Here is a 14,814-nt window from a genome sequence, read left to right as displayed (position 1 = left end):
CGACTCAAGGCATCAGCCACAACATTGGCCTTCCCAGGATGATAAAGGATAGAGATGTCATAGTCCTTCAGGAGCTCCATCCATCAGCGCTGCCTGGAATTAAGATCTTTCTTGGTAAACACATGCTGAAGGCTACGGTGATCGATGAAAACCTCACAATGGACACCGTACAAATAATGACTCCAAATCTTCAAAGCAAAGACCACGGCCAACAACTCCAAATCATTGGTAGGGTAATTCTTCTCATGACTCTTCCACTGAAGGGAGGCATAAGATATCACTCTACCTTCCTGCATCAACACAACACCCAAACCTATTCGAGTGGCATCACAATAGACTGCAAAATGCTTACCCTCCACGGGTGATGCTAAGATTGGGGATGAAGTCAAAAGAAGCTTGAGCTTTTGAAAGCTCTCCTCAAATCTTCTAGCCACTGGAAAGGAAAATCCTTCTGAGTCAATCTGGTCAAAGATGAAGCAATAGCAGCAAAACCCTTCACAAAATGATGGTAGTAGCTGGCCAAACCCATAAAACTACAAACCTCAATAACAGTAGTACGCCTCGCCCAACCCCTCACAACCTCAATCTTTTGGTTGTCAACTATAATCCCATCCTTAGACACAACATGGCCCAAGAATTCCACTGACTCCAACCAAAACTCACACTTCAAAAATTTAGCAAACAAGCTATGCTTCTTCAACAACCCAAGAATAGTACGAAGATGGCTCTCATGCTCCTCTCGACACTTGGAGTACACCAAGATATCATCAATAAACACAATCACGAAGGAGTTAAGGAATGGCCTAAAGATGCCATTCTTCAAAGTCATAAATGCAGCTGGGCATTGGTAAGCCTAAAAGAAATCACCAGAAATTCATAATGGCCATATCTCATCCGAAAGGCTGTCTTCGGAATAACCTCCGCCCTGATCCTCAACTGGTGATAGCCTGAACGCAAGTCCATCTTCAAAAATACTGAAGCACCCTGAAGCCGGTCAAATAGATCATCAATACGAGGCCTAGGGCACTTGTTGTGAATAGTCACCCTGTTCAGTAGATGATAATCAATGCACATCCTTATGGCCCCATCTTTCTTCTTCACAAATAACATAGGATCACCCGAAGGGGAGACACTCGGTCTAATAAACCCCTTGCTCAATAAATCCTACAATTGCACTTTAAGCTCTCTAAAATCCGTAGGTGCCATCCGATATGGTGGAATAGAAATATGGCGAGTGGCCGGATCCAAATCGATAAAGAAGTCAATGCCGCGATTGGGCGGCATACCCGGCAGATCAGACGGAAATACCTCTGCGAACTCGCTCACAATAGGAATGGACTGAAGGGGTGGAGATGCAATAGTCGTATCTGGCACATGAGCCAGATGAGCTAAACACCCCTTGTTGACTAACTTCTTCGCCTAAAGGAAGAAAATGAACTTCTTTAGAGCGGGACTAGGAGTACCCCTCCACCCAAGCCTAAGAATGCCCAGCAAGGCTAAGGCGACTATCTTGGCATGACTGTCCAAAATAGCATGATAAGGAGAAAGCCAGGAGATCCCCAAGATAATATCAAAGTCCACCATATCAAGAATCATCTAATCTATCCAAGTGTCATACCCCATAAAACTAACCAAATAGGACCGGTAAACTCAATCAACAACCACAGAATCTCCAACTGGAGTAGACACATGAACAAGTATATCTATGTGATCACAAGGAAAATCCCAACCAACGGCATAATATGCAGACACATATGAATCAGTCGATCCAAGATGGAATAACACAGATGCTACTCTATGACGGACGTAAATAGTAGCTAAAAAAATAGCATTTGAGGCCTCTTCCTCGGGCCTACTCGGAAATGAGTAACAATAGGCCCCACCACTTCCAGTCTGAGATCTCCCTCTTGCACTCTGGGACCCACCTCTAGCTGCCTGGGATCCACCTCTGGAACCCTGAGAACCACCGCAGCCCGATGAGCACCGCCTCTGTGAGAAGCACTAGCTCCACCACCAGACGAGGTTGTAGTCCTCTGTGGATGATAATCCTATCTGGGTTGGGAACATCTCCTAGCAATATGTCCAACCTCTCCAAGGCTGATAAACTGAAGCTGAGGACCCGGATGAAACAACCCTATCTACTAGTCGAGAAAACGAACTCTCGGGAGCTCTCTGTCTGGGTGGCTCATTGGAGGTAGCCTGCAAAGCTGAGTGCACCGGGCGGTCGAAATATGGCTGATACGGCCTAGAAGACTAACCGGCGCCTCTCAAACTGAAACCACCACAACTCCAAGTCTGACGCTATCTCTTGTCACCTCAACTCCAAAGAACTTGCTTGACGATGGACTGGAAGACGGCCTCCTTCTGAAGCCAAGGAGTCTGTAGAGGACCGACCAATCCACTAACAAAACGCTTAATCCTGTCAGGCTCTGTAGGAATCAAAGGGGTGAAATAACGGGCCAGATATAGATAACGAGTCACATAGACCTCCACGATCATGCCCCTCTGCTGTAGGTGTAGAAACTCCTCCTTACGCGCCTCTCTCAAAGACCGAGGCACATGCTTCTCAAGGAAGGCCCAATAGAACAGAGTCCAAGTCAGGGGAGGAGAACCCTCAGGTCTACATGCCACAAAATTCCTCCATCACGTCTTCGCGTCATCGTGAAACTAGTAGGAGACATAGTCAACTCCATGGGTCTCTACGATCCCAATCCTATGTAGCAACTCATGCATATCGAAGATGAACTCATAATAATTCTCAGAAGAAGTACCTAAAAACCTCGGCCGCTTCAACTTCTAAAACTCCCAACACGATCCTGCTCAGACACGGTCATAACAGTGCCTCCATGGGCCTAAGATAATCACCAAGGGCTGGCACTGCATCGATACGGGGAGCCATAGCTGCAGTGGGGTCTGCGTCCTAACTTTGGTCTGTGAACCTCTGCTAGGAGTAGTAACACCAGCGGCAGCCTACTGGCCATCTAGATGAAGTAAGACCCTGGCCATAGTATCCTGCATAGTCTGGTAAGAAGTATTTTCGGGCTGTGTCAGTGGGTCACACCATTCTCTGTTGCCTAGTCTCGATCCTGCTAATCCTCAAGCTCTAGAGACAGAGATCTCTCGCTTCGCTGTCCTACCGCAGGAGCCCTTCCCCTACCTGGGCAGCCCCACGGCCTCGGGCTGTCGCTTTCCCTCTGGTACCAATTTGATTGTTCCAGATACCAATTAGAATAAAGCAGCATGAAACAATGAAAGAAAGTGAGATTTCCTAAATGTCCCGTAGCCTTTCGTAAATAAGTATGGAGCTCATCGTGCCGATCCACGAAACTCTACTAGACATGCTCTTGTATTATCGATCGGGTAACCCAGGGCTCTGATACCAACTTGTTACGACCTAATTTGGTGAAGTCGTGCGGGCACTTACCTTTCCCACCTCGGTAAGCGACCTCTCAACCCAATGATAATATAGGCATAAATAAATAAATCAATTAAGCGGAACAGAATAAATCACGTATGTCTTACGATAATAATATAGAAGAAAGTGCGGAAATAAGAAAATACACCCAGGGTCTGGTGTAATCCATATAAGAGCATCTAGATGCGAAATATACAAATCTGGAAATATAATATTACATCAATTTGTATATGTCTCAGAATGGAAAGGTAAGACATAAATAAGAAGAATCTTTAAGGCAGCAGACATCTCGTGCTTACCCTATAGACTCAAACCTGTCCTGATAGCGACTATCAGCCACGAGAGATGGTAGAAGATCCAACCTAGAACTCTGCACTAAAAAAAATGCAGCAAGTGCAGGTCAGTACAAAACCACAGTACTTGTAGGTATCATAGGCCGACTAAGTATAGCTAACATAATTTAGAAAATAAATCAAGATAGGTAGATAAATCAACAAGTATAAGTCAAACATAATCGGAACCAAGTACACATCATCGCCTAGGTAGAAGCATCTGCCCAAATGTGCCAAGTCTCAATATGTCCAATGCAAAACCAACATCATAAGTAAAACACTAGATCATCACAATATAAGACATAATGCAAAGCAATGCAATAATGTATGAATGCAAATGCAATGCTATGAAATGTTGTGTACTCATGTACTCCAGACTGAAACCTCCACGTCTCGGTAGCACAACCCAAGGTGACTCGCGAAGTCTAAGCGCTACTCGTCCCGAATCTTTGCCCGACAGACAGACAAGACTCCGGATCTTTGCCCACAGAGGATTTTCATTAGCAACACCCAGGGGGCCTGCGGAGTCCATGCACTCACTCAATCCACGATTCTAGGACAATCATCGAATATCGGACTCTCACGTCACTCTCATCCAAACCGAGCCCAGCTCATCACATTGTTTCATCAAGTATCAACAATGTATCAATAGCACGTCATGAAGGATGAGAATGCATACAATGTATATGTCAACATCAATAATTGATTAATATCACAAGTACCAAACACGGGTACGCCAACAATATCATGAAATGCTACACAAGCCATATAGAACACTATCCTGGTATCAACATCAACAAGTAAGGTACTACAATATCACAATCAAGATGTAACAATAGTCCCCAATGTCTACTATCATCACGTGGCATCAAGCCAATAACAATAGCATAATCAAGTCACAACACAATGGGGTGGCTAGCCCCAATGACACCACAGGACACAGCCTAAGACAATATCCAACCCAACTTCATACCTGAAGGTTTACATGTTGTATCCGACAATATCATCTAAATATATGCTTCGCTACATGAAGTCTCACCATGGGTAAGCCACAACCTACTTGGATAGCTGAGCAACAATACACCATAATCACTCCTTAGCCTTTTTCCTTCTACTGAGCCTTAAGATCAAGAAAGTCTAGGCATATTTGAATTCTAGATTATAAATCACGAAGATCGATACCTATATTGCTATCATTCAATGTAGGTCAAAACCAACCCTAGAATTTAGGAAAACGGGGCCCACAAGGTCAAAACGAGAAATTTGGGGGTAAATATCCAATTAAGCACTAGGTGATCAAAACCCATCAGCTAATTTCTAAATTAACTCAAGATTTTAACCAAATTCGAAATCCAAGAAAAACCCCCAATTTTGGGTATAAACCCTAACTCTTAGATTCAAGCATTCAACACTAATAATAGAAGATATATGATTAACAACCTTGGATACATCAAAATCTAGCATAAACCCAATTAGTTTCATCATTAAAAAGCCAAGAATATCCATTAGACCCAGTTTGAATCCTCCATAACTAATGAAGTAGCAAGAAAAGAGGGATTCTAAGATGATTAGGAACAAGGAATTTCGCAAGGGAATTAGAAGGACTTACCACAAAGAATTTTATCCAAGAATCCTCTAGAACAGTTCCTGAGAGCTCAATTTTTGTAATGGTAATAAATGATAGACTAAGGGCTTTTAATACACACTTAATGAAAATAACGCTCAGACCGTCGAGACGATCAGGACAAAACAAGCTTGGCCGCCCCAGCGGCCATCCTATCGCCATGGCGGTACCGCTGAGACGGTACTGGTGCGGTCCTGGCGGACACCAGGTACCAGAATTCTCAAATATTTTTTAAAGTCTCAACCAAAATTTCGACCAACTCTCGAGGCTATCTGGTCAAAAACACCTATACAGACCCACACAAAAACGCGCTACGAATGTACCTGTGGCCTCGGAATTCCCAACGGAGGTCTCAATGATCGAGTCAACCCAATACCTCCATTCCAATTTCCTAACCCAAATCCCAAAAGGCATCCGAGTGCATTGGGAACCAAACTAAATATACACACAAGTTCTAAACAACCATCCGGACCTCTTGGAATTGACGAGTTTTTTGGAATAGGTCCGTTTACCCAAAAGTCAACTTTGAGTCAACTCTTTTTCGCTTTATGCTCAAATTTCACAAAAGTTTGCCCGAATCAAATCCAGACATCTCGAGAAGCGTGTCAAAGGTCCCCTCGGGTTCAAAGTGAGTTAACTAAGCTCGAAAAGGGGCGAAAGTGGTGGAAATACTATAATGACCAAACGGGTCGTCACAAAAATTTAGGAACATGAAAGGTTTAACTATCACATTTGTATCAGTTGAGCATTCCAATTCAAGAAGAGAATGATCTGATCCTTTTTTAAGGAGATGAGTAACCTTCATATGGGTTAGAAGATCTATCATCTTATCATTACAAACCATCCTATCCAACCTCTTATAAATGCATGCATCTTCATCCTTTCCATTTCACCATGTGTAGCAGCTTCCAGTACATCCAAGATCACGTAGACCACAGTTACTGAGGCAATGAGTAAACTCATCTATTTCATTAAAGAGCACTGGTAAACCTCCTAATTTGTCATCCTCCAAAGGTGATAAAATTAAAATCACCACCAACTAACCAAGGTAAATCAAATTGATTATCCAAATGGTTAATAAAATCCCATAAAATCTTTCTCACAATGGCATCACAGCAGGCATAAACTACTGTAATGAGCATGTGACTTTTTAAAACTTGACAGAATAGTTTTAAAGTATGTTGCTGATCAGGATCTATCTCTACAATTCCTTGGCTATCATCAGACAGAAAAATAGATCTTACCAGAGTTATTTGCAAAGGTTGTATCCACTCCTAATCTCCTTTTAAAATTTTCCAAGTCTAAATACTCTTGAAAAGGCTCCATCAAATCAATTAAGCTATAGTTATTTCTCTTATTAAGATCAATTAACCTCTTAAAAGATTGTTGAGAGTTAACTGATGTGATGTTCCGCAATATGATCTTATTCATCATCATTAAAAATGCTTTGAGGCTGCTAGCCTTTTTGGAAAAAGTTTGGTCGGCTGTGCTAGCTCCTTTTTACTTCCTTTTGATTTTGTATTATTCTTTAGTTACTTGGCTTGCCTTGGGGATAGATTTGTCTCCACAACCAACTGCTCAATGTAAACATTAATAAAATCTTCCTCAACCCTATCATTCTAGGTAATGATATTATGTGTTCTTATAGCAGTACTTGATATATTATAGTTTGGGGTCATCATCTGTTTCTGATCCTTCTCATTTGCTTCTTTACTAACAGATTTCTGCTCGTTCATTGCAGATTATGTAGCTGAGCTTTCTCCAATAACAGACTCATTTACTACATCTTTCACCACTCCTAAAACACTTGTATCACCTGAGTCTCCAGTATTAACTATTGCTATAGTCTGTGTTTGTTCACCTTTAGCATTAATCCCCCCCCCCCCCCCCCCCCCCATGTCTTGATTGTTCTTAAGCTTGTACTTTTGGTTCTTTACTTGGAATACCCTCCTGAGCCTTCTCTACTAATTGTGGAGATGATTCCATTGCAACCTCTTTTCCTCAACTTCTTTTCACTTCTTATAAAACACTTATATCTCCAAAATCCACAATATCATCTTTTATGAGCTTCAGTGCTAGTGAATCCTTTGCATTTAGTCCATCATATAACCCTAAGGTATCATTCTTTTGGACCATTTTCTCTGTATCATGTTGCTCCTGAGAATGATCTACATTAACTATCTCTTTCACCTTTGTAATTCCATCTCTTAATGTGTCTTTTGTGTAGTATCTGATGGCTTCTGATTTATCTTCTATATGGGTGTGTTTACAGTTAATTGTTTACCAAAAGATGCTTCCACTCTTGGTTTTGTTTTCTCTTTTGGTTCCACCTTACTATTACTTATGTTCTCCTTTTGTTCGTCAACTTCTTGTTCTTCCCCTTGATTATCAAGAACACTAAAAGATTTTTTGTTTTCACACTGCTAATTTGCTCTTTGCCATTATCCTTTTGCCGTGCTTCCAATTCTTCAGTCTCCAGTGGCTGATTAAAAACTCTCTTGTCTTTAACAACTCCCCATCCATTAATCACTATAGCATGTTCCTCCTGCTTCCCATCAGCTTTTTCAATAACCTTTTCTGCAGGCTTGGTCGGTTGATTTTTAGTAGGAACTGTATTGGATTGCTAAACATCCTTCATCCTAGATTCAAAATTTGTTTGCTAAATTTTTATAAGAGCAAGTTTATCTTGTTGGTTTCCTATAATCTTCCCACTTGACATAGTTCTAACAGGTTCATTATTCCTTGGTTCTTCAACCGATCAAGTATGATGTACTTCCCGTCATCCTTCAATTTTCGTGTATCATCTCTTCCGTTTTTCCCATTTTTCAAAGTCTAGAACATATATAATACAAAAGCAAAATTCTTTATAAAAATTAGGAACATGTCAAGTGATCTTCTATTTAATTTTATTAACACTTATTATTAGTGTAGCTATCACAAATTGACAATCATCATTTGCTATTAATGCTTAATTTGATTTGTATTTGTCATAATATATTTTTTCCCATGGAAAACTGTAAGTTTCACTTTTAAGGGGGATATAGATGCCCACAATAAGAGTTCTGGTCAAGACAGACTAACAAAAAAATAGAATGTACATCAAGAACATCATCTATAAAGACGTATTAGGTAACACACAAATATATTACATGATTGAACCAAACAACAAGAAAATGTACTAACTCATAATACATTCCAACTACCACACTTAATATTGTTTTTTGAATTTTGCAGGTTCATAGAATGGATAATCATTTGTCTTCCAACAAAGACGTCATTTGAATAGGTTGATTGTTCATCAATTTCAAATTGTATTTTTCCGTTTAAAAATTTGTTGATACTGATTACAATATGGTTTTAACATGACTGAGAACATATGTACTTCTTTTGTAGGACTCACGTGGAATGTGTCCAAGACTAGTTATATTTAAAGTGGAAAGCATATAAGGTTAGAGTTGAATTACGAAAATGTCCATTAAAAAGTGAGTGACCATTTTTACCCTTAAAATGTCTTCTATAATTGAATAGATTTAGATACATTAAAGTGGGAAAATTGTTTCATCTCCATTACTTATTGTAGGAGGTTGTTAATAAGCAAATTCTTTTTTGATTGTTCATATTTATAAGATCAACCTCTTCATATTTCAATTTATTTGTTTAGCAGTTTCAGCATCCATGATGTATTTTGTACAGTCTTTCCATATTCTATATTACTCTATAAAGAGAAAATACCTAAAATCCCCCCTTAACTTATTCCCAAAACTCATTTTAGCAATTTAACTTTATGGGCGATTAGATACCCCCCCCCCCCAAACAAATTTCAAGTGAATTATGTTCAACCCCCCATTATCCAAGCCAAGTCAAAGCTGGGCGTTGTTGAGCCACTCACTTTCTGATTTGGCCACGTCATTTAATGAGTTTTTTTTTTTTTATATATAATTCGACCAAATTAAAAAAATAATTATAAACTTAACAAAACCAGACCCATTATACCCTCTTCTCTTCTTATTCCATGTGTTAATGATGAAGCAAATAATAATGATGTCCGTCGAAAAATACACCAGCTTGATCTATAAAATCTCACCGGTGTTGGGACGTTTTCGGCCAGATATGATACAAACATAATAAAAACACCAGATCTCGATTGGACCGCCAAAGAACCACTGTCGTCCTCCCTTTCTCTCCATCAATGTACACCACCCCTCTCCATCTCTTCTCATTCACCTCCATTGAAAATAACCATAGGATAGTGATGTGATTCTTTGAGTTAGCAAGGAATCAATCAACCAGGATCTTGTTCTTGAAGCGATTGGATGGGCAGATTCAAACTGGCATATCTCAAGCTATAGGGCTCGTAATTAAGTAATTCAAAAATGAGGTGAAAGATGACGATTTAAACCACAAAAATAACTATTTACCCATTTAAAATAAGTAAATATTAAAGATGAAATGATGAAAGGAAAGTTAAAAGTTCTGGGTACGAAATAGAATGAATTATAAATCAAGAAACATGTTCTTGAATGATCAAGAACCTACAAAGCTCCTAAGTCACCACTTGAAATCAATAAATGTGATAAAGAAACACCACACGCAACTGAAAATAGGGTAAATACTATCACCACCTTGCTTGGAACTAAAAACAAGGATAAAGAACACCAAATAGAGAAAATAACTCTATGGCAAACTACGGTTTAAGATAAAAAAATGTGAATTTCCTATTGCATGTCATGAGAACGCTTTATATATGCCTAGGGTCTCTTATTTTATGACTACAAATTCCTATTCTACCCTAGAAAGGAAATAGCTAAAAACAAGGAAAGTAAAATCCATATTCTATAAGGAAAAGAATAAAGAAAACTAGAATCCTGCTAGAACTAGGATAAAGATCCTATTAATTATAGGAAATTAAATCCCTACTATAACACTCCCATGTCTATGTTGTGTTTAGTTCAGCCATATGCAAAGCTTTCTTTCAACATAATGAAGCTATATGACAAGCTAGAAAAATGCAACTTAGAGCCTAGTGAATATGGGCTGTTCTCAATTTTTTTTACTATCATTCACCACTTATGGAGCCTTTAGACTTGAGGATGAGTATTTCTCAACAAGGGGAGAATGATGAAAGATCAAAAAGACCAAGTGTAACGACCCATGTGGTCGTTGTAGCACTTTTGACCCATTCTTGAGTTATTTTAGCAATTGATTAGTAGGATTGAACTCCTAGAATGTTGAGTTGCATATTTCACTTTCAAAATACCCATTTTACTATTGTGGGCCCGTTTCCCCTTTCTCCATAGTTGATTTTGATTCGAAAGATTATAGGAATATGGGCGTTGTTCTTTCTTGTTTCTAATTTACAACTCCATTATGAATAGACTTTGTATATTTGGAGGCACTACAAAAGGGAAAGGCAAAGGTGTGATTGATCATGGCTCTCGCTCGACTACCAAGTAGGTTACAACTTACCTTATGGTTAGACTTAATTAGCGAAGCATATGTAGAGTGAGTGATTATTGGAGAAAGCATGATACACCTTTAGGAATGAAGTTGGGATGGATTACCTAGGTTGGTACGGTTGTTTGACTGTGGTTTGTTTCCTTGTTGTGATCTGTTGTCCTGTTGCCACATTTGTGATACTAAACCTGATATTGGTAGATTCTCGCGATGTGTCCATTTGTGGCACCGTTGTTATTGATAGATTCTTATGATATGTGTCCATGTGTGGCATTGTTGATATCGATTGATTCTTGTGATATGTGTCCATGTTTGGCACTGTTGATATTGATAGATTCTTCTAATATGTGTCTATGTGTGGCACCATTGATATTAATAGATTCTCTTAGGATTGATATCATTCATGCATTCATGCTTATACATTTAGATTGGGTTTCGTTCCGCAACATACTTTATATTGGATCGGGTTGCGCGCCGCAACATATTCTATACATATATTAGATTGGGTTGCACACGACTACATATATTAAACCAATTTTGGACTGGGTTGCACGTTCTGCAACATATGCAACCATGTCCAAAATAGGTTTAATATATGTTGCGGCACGCAACCCAATCCAATAGCTATACGCCGCAGCAGGTACATGGACTTTGTGGGTCCCTCATAGGTCATGACTATCGAGGTGTGGAGGTATTCTACCTAAAAGGTGTGTATCATTGCATTGCATATACATTCATCATTATCATCTCACTTGCACCTATTGATTAGATTTGTGCACTGTATTTGTGGTTGTGATTACTTGAGGAATTGTGGGAAACTTGGAGACTTGTGTTTAGATGCTTTACCATAGGCTATGATCCTGTTGTTGATATTTCTTGACTTGTGATATATTTTAGACTGTGTTGATTGATACTTGATTGTTAGAATGATTATCTTTCAGTCTCTTTCTTTATATATGTTACCTTTCTGTTGTCAGCCTATGATACCTACCAGTACATAGTGTTTGTACTGATACTACCTTGCTGCTTTCTTTTATGAGTGCAGACTTCCTGACAGGGTCAACTTCCTCTCCTCGTGGCTGATTTCCCGAGGATTTGCTGATGAGCATCCAGGGTGAGCACATGGACGGATCCGCAGCCTGGATGCCTCTTCTTAGCTACATGTCTTATTTTGACATTCTGAGATAGTATTCGATTTTCAGACTTGTAATATATGCAGACTTGTAGTATTTGTAGTAGTGGCCCTTGTACAACCTTAGACAAAATTCCTTGGGATTGTTGTATTATTTTCCGCACTTATTCATTTATCCTTACTATTATCTACATTTGAGACTTATATTTTTGGTTGTCCTGATAACTTTATTATGGTTGAATGAATGAATTGGAAAGAGTTCGCCTACCGAGATAGGAAATGGTAGGTGCCTACACGTTTCTCGATTTAGGATGTGACAAGTTGGTATTCGAGCCATAGGTTACCCAGTCTATACGTGTAAGGGCACGTCCAGTATGGTCTTGCGGATCGGTATGATGAGCTCCGTACTTATCTGCGAGAGGCTACGGGACATTTATGAAACTTCTAATTCTTTCGTTCTTTCATGCTACTTTATTCAAATTGGTATGGGAAATTTTTGAATTGGCATCTAATTCATTTCTATTCTCTCACAAATGGTAAAAACAGGAGCTATGATCGCGAGGAACGAGGTACCCGAGCCCGCCACTGGGGCCGGCACTAGAGGTTGTGGAGCTGCACCGGCCAGGGGCATGGCCCCTGTCGCTGGACAGAGGCCAGTACGATAAGCTTCTCCAGAGCATGTGCCTGAGCGATAGCCAACGAGAGAGCAGGCAATCGGGGGAGGTTTGGGGCCAGCCTACACCTACCTTGAGGTCATGTACGACCTAGTTTTCTAGGACATCATGGCCTGTTTCCTCTTTCATCTCCAAGCCCAACATGCTATGGGTGGTGCCGCTACTCTTGGTGGTGGTTCCCAGACTAGAGAAGGAGTACGGACTCCTGAGCAGTGGTCGATTATGGGGATGCAGACTGCTGCTGTCCTGGCCTCACATATTGATGGTATACCTGCCCTTGAGGGGGTTCTCAGGCTAGTAGCTATCCATGTTTTGACAGTTGGAGATCAGGATCTCATCACTCGGGTTTTAAGATGGAGCCGCCTAAGTTTTTTAGCACGCCTAGCGAGGATGCATATAAGTTTCTTATAGATATGCATGAGATGCGTTACAAGATGAACATCATGGAGTCTAGCGGTGTGGATTATGTACCTTTTCTATTTTGCGGAGATGGGAAGTCATGGTTGAGGTATTTTATTGAGGGTAGACCTGTTGGTGAACCTCTACTCGGGCACAGTTTCACTAGCCCTTCTTAGAGAAGTACGTCCCGCGTACTTTGAGGGATCAGCGCAGGGATGAGTTTGCCCATTTGTAGTAGAGAGGTATTTCTATGGCAGAGTATAAGGCCAGGTTTTTTGTTTTTGGCCCGATATGCGACATAGTTGATTTCGATCGAGCCAGAGAGAGTTTGTAGGTTTGTTGGTGGACTTGTGCTTCCACTTCATATAGCTTGTCTCCAACTAGTGGCCATGAGGTCTTCCTTCCAGGAAGTTGGCGATCATGCCATGAGTGTTGAGTCTGCCAGGGCTCAATCATTTGGAGGGTCGAGTGTGAAAAGGCCTTGTAACCATGGCCAGTACACGGGTCCAGCTATAGAGGCGGGGATCAGCCTTCCAAGACCTATCAGTCAGCCCCAAGCCTTCTTATTTAGTACGCATTGCAGACATCTCTTACTAGCCCTTCTAGATAGAGTGGATATGGGGACGGGCAGTCTCAGGGAGGATCCTTCCCACGACCAGCCAACCGAGGTTGTCCATCTGATTCTTCGACTTTTATACATCAACCTCCAACACCCAAAGCTTGTTATGTTTGTGGTGAACCCAGTCACATCATGAGAGATTGCACTCTATCTACTCAGAGTGTCACTCAACAGGGTTCCTGGTTCCAAACCCCGAAAACCCCGATATCTTCTGTTAGCCGGGGTGGTTTTTCAGCGAGAGGAAGTGCTCATTTAGGTCATGGTGGTTTGCATTCGTCCCGGGGTTGATATCAGTCAAGTAGGAGTGGTTCCTAGGTCTCCAAGGGGAGAAGCGCAGTCTTGCTAAAGGGGCCGTGGTGGTGTGCATTTCTATGCTTTTTCGGGTAGGCTTGAGGTCGAGGCTTCTGATGCTTTGATCTTAGATAACATTTTTGTTCATCACCGGAAAGCTTCGGTCTTATTTGATCCCGATTCTACTTAATCATATGTGTCTACTTATCATTTTGTTGGTTGGCATTTGACTTGTGGTCATCTTGGTGTACCTATTTATGTGTCTACCCTGGTTGGAGATTCTATTATGGTGGATCGAGTCTATCAGTCTTTCTTAGTTACTTTTATGGGGTATGACATATGGTTAGACTTGATCATCTTGGATATGGTAGATTTTGATATTATTTTGGGTATGAGTCGGTTGTCCCCATACCATGCAATCTTGGACTGTCACATCAAGAAAGTCACATTAGCTATTACTGGCATCCCTATACTTGAATGGAGGGGTACTCCAAGCCCCGCTCCGAAGAATATCATTTCTTATCTCCGCATAAAGAAATTAGTCCACAATGGGTGTTTGGCCTACTTAGCCCATGTTTATGATACTAGTGTTGATTCTCCGCCCCTTGATTCTGTGTCTATTGTATGTGAGTTCACGGAGGTATTCCCTTCTGATTGGCCAGGTATGCCACTCTATCGCGATATTGACTTCTGCATCCAGTTAGAGCCGGGCACTCACCCTATTTTCATTCCGCCATATAGGATGACACCTGCCGAGTTGAGAGAGTTAAAGGAGTTGTTGCAGGATCTTTTGAGTAAGGGATTCATTAGACCGAGTGTCTGCTACTGGGGCACTCCCGTGTTATTTGTAAAGAAGAGAGATAGGATGATGGAG

This window comes from Lycium barbarum, chromosome 4 (assembly GCF_019175385.1).
Source record: "Lycium barbarum isolate Lr01 chromosome 4, ASM1917538v2, whole genome shotgun sequence".
Classification (NCBI taxonomy): Eukaryota; Viridiplantae; Streptophyta; class Magnoliopsida; order Solanales; family Solanaceae; genus Lycium; species Lycium barbarum.
Note: the sequence above shows the minus strand (reverse complement) of the source record.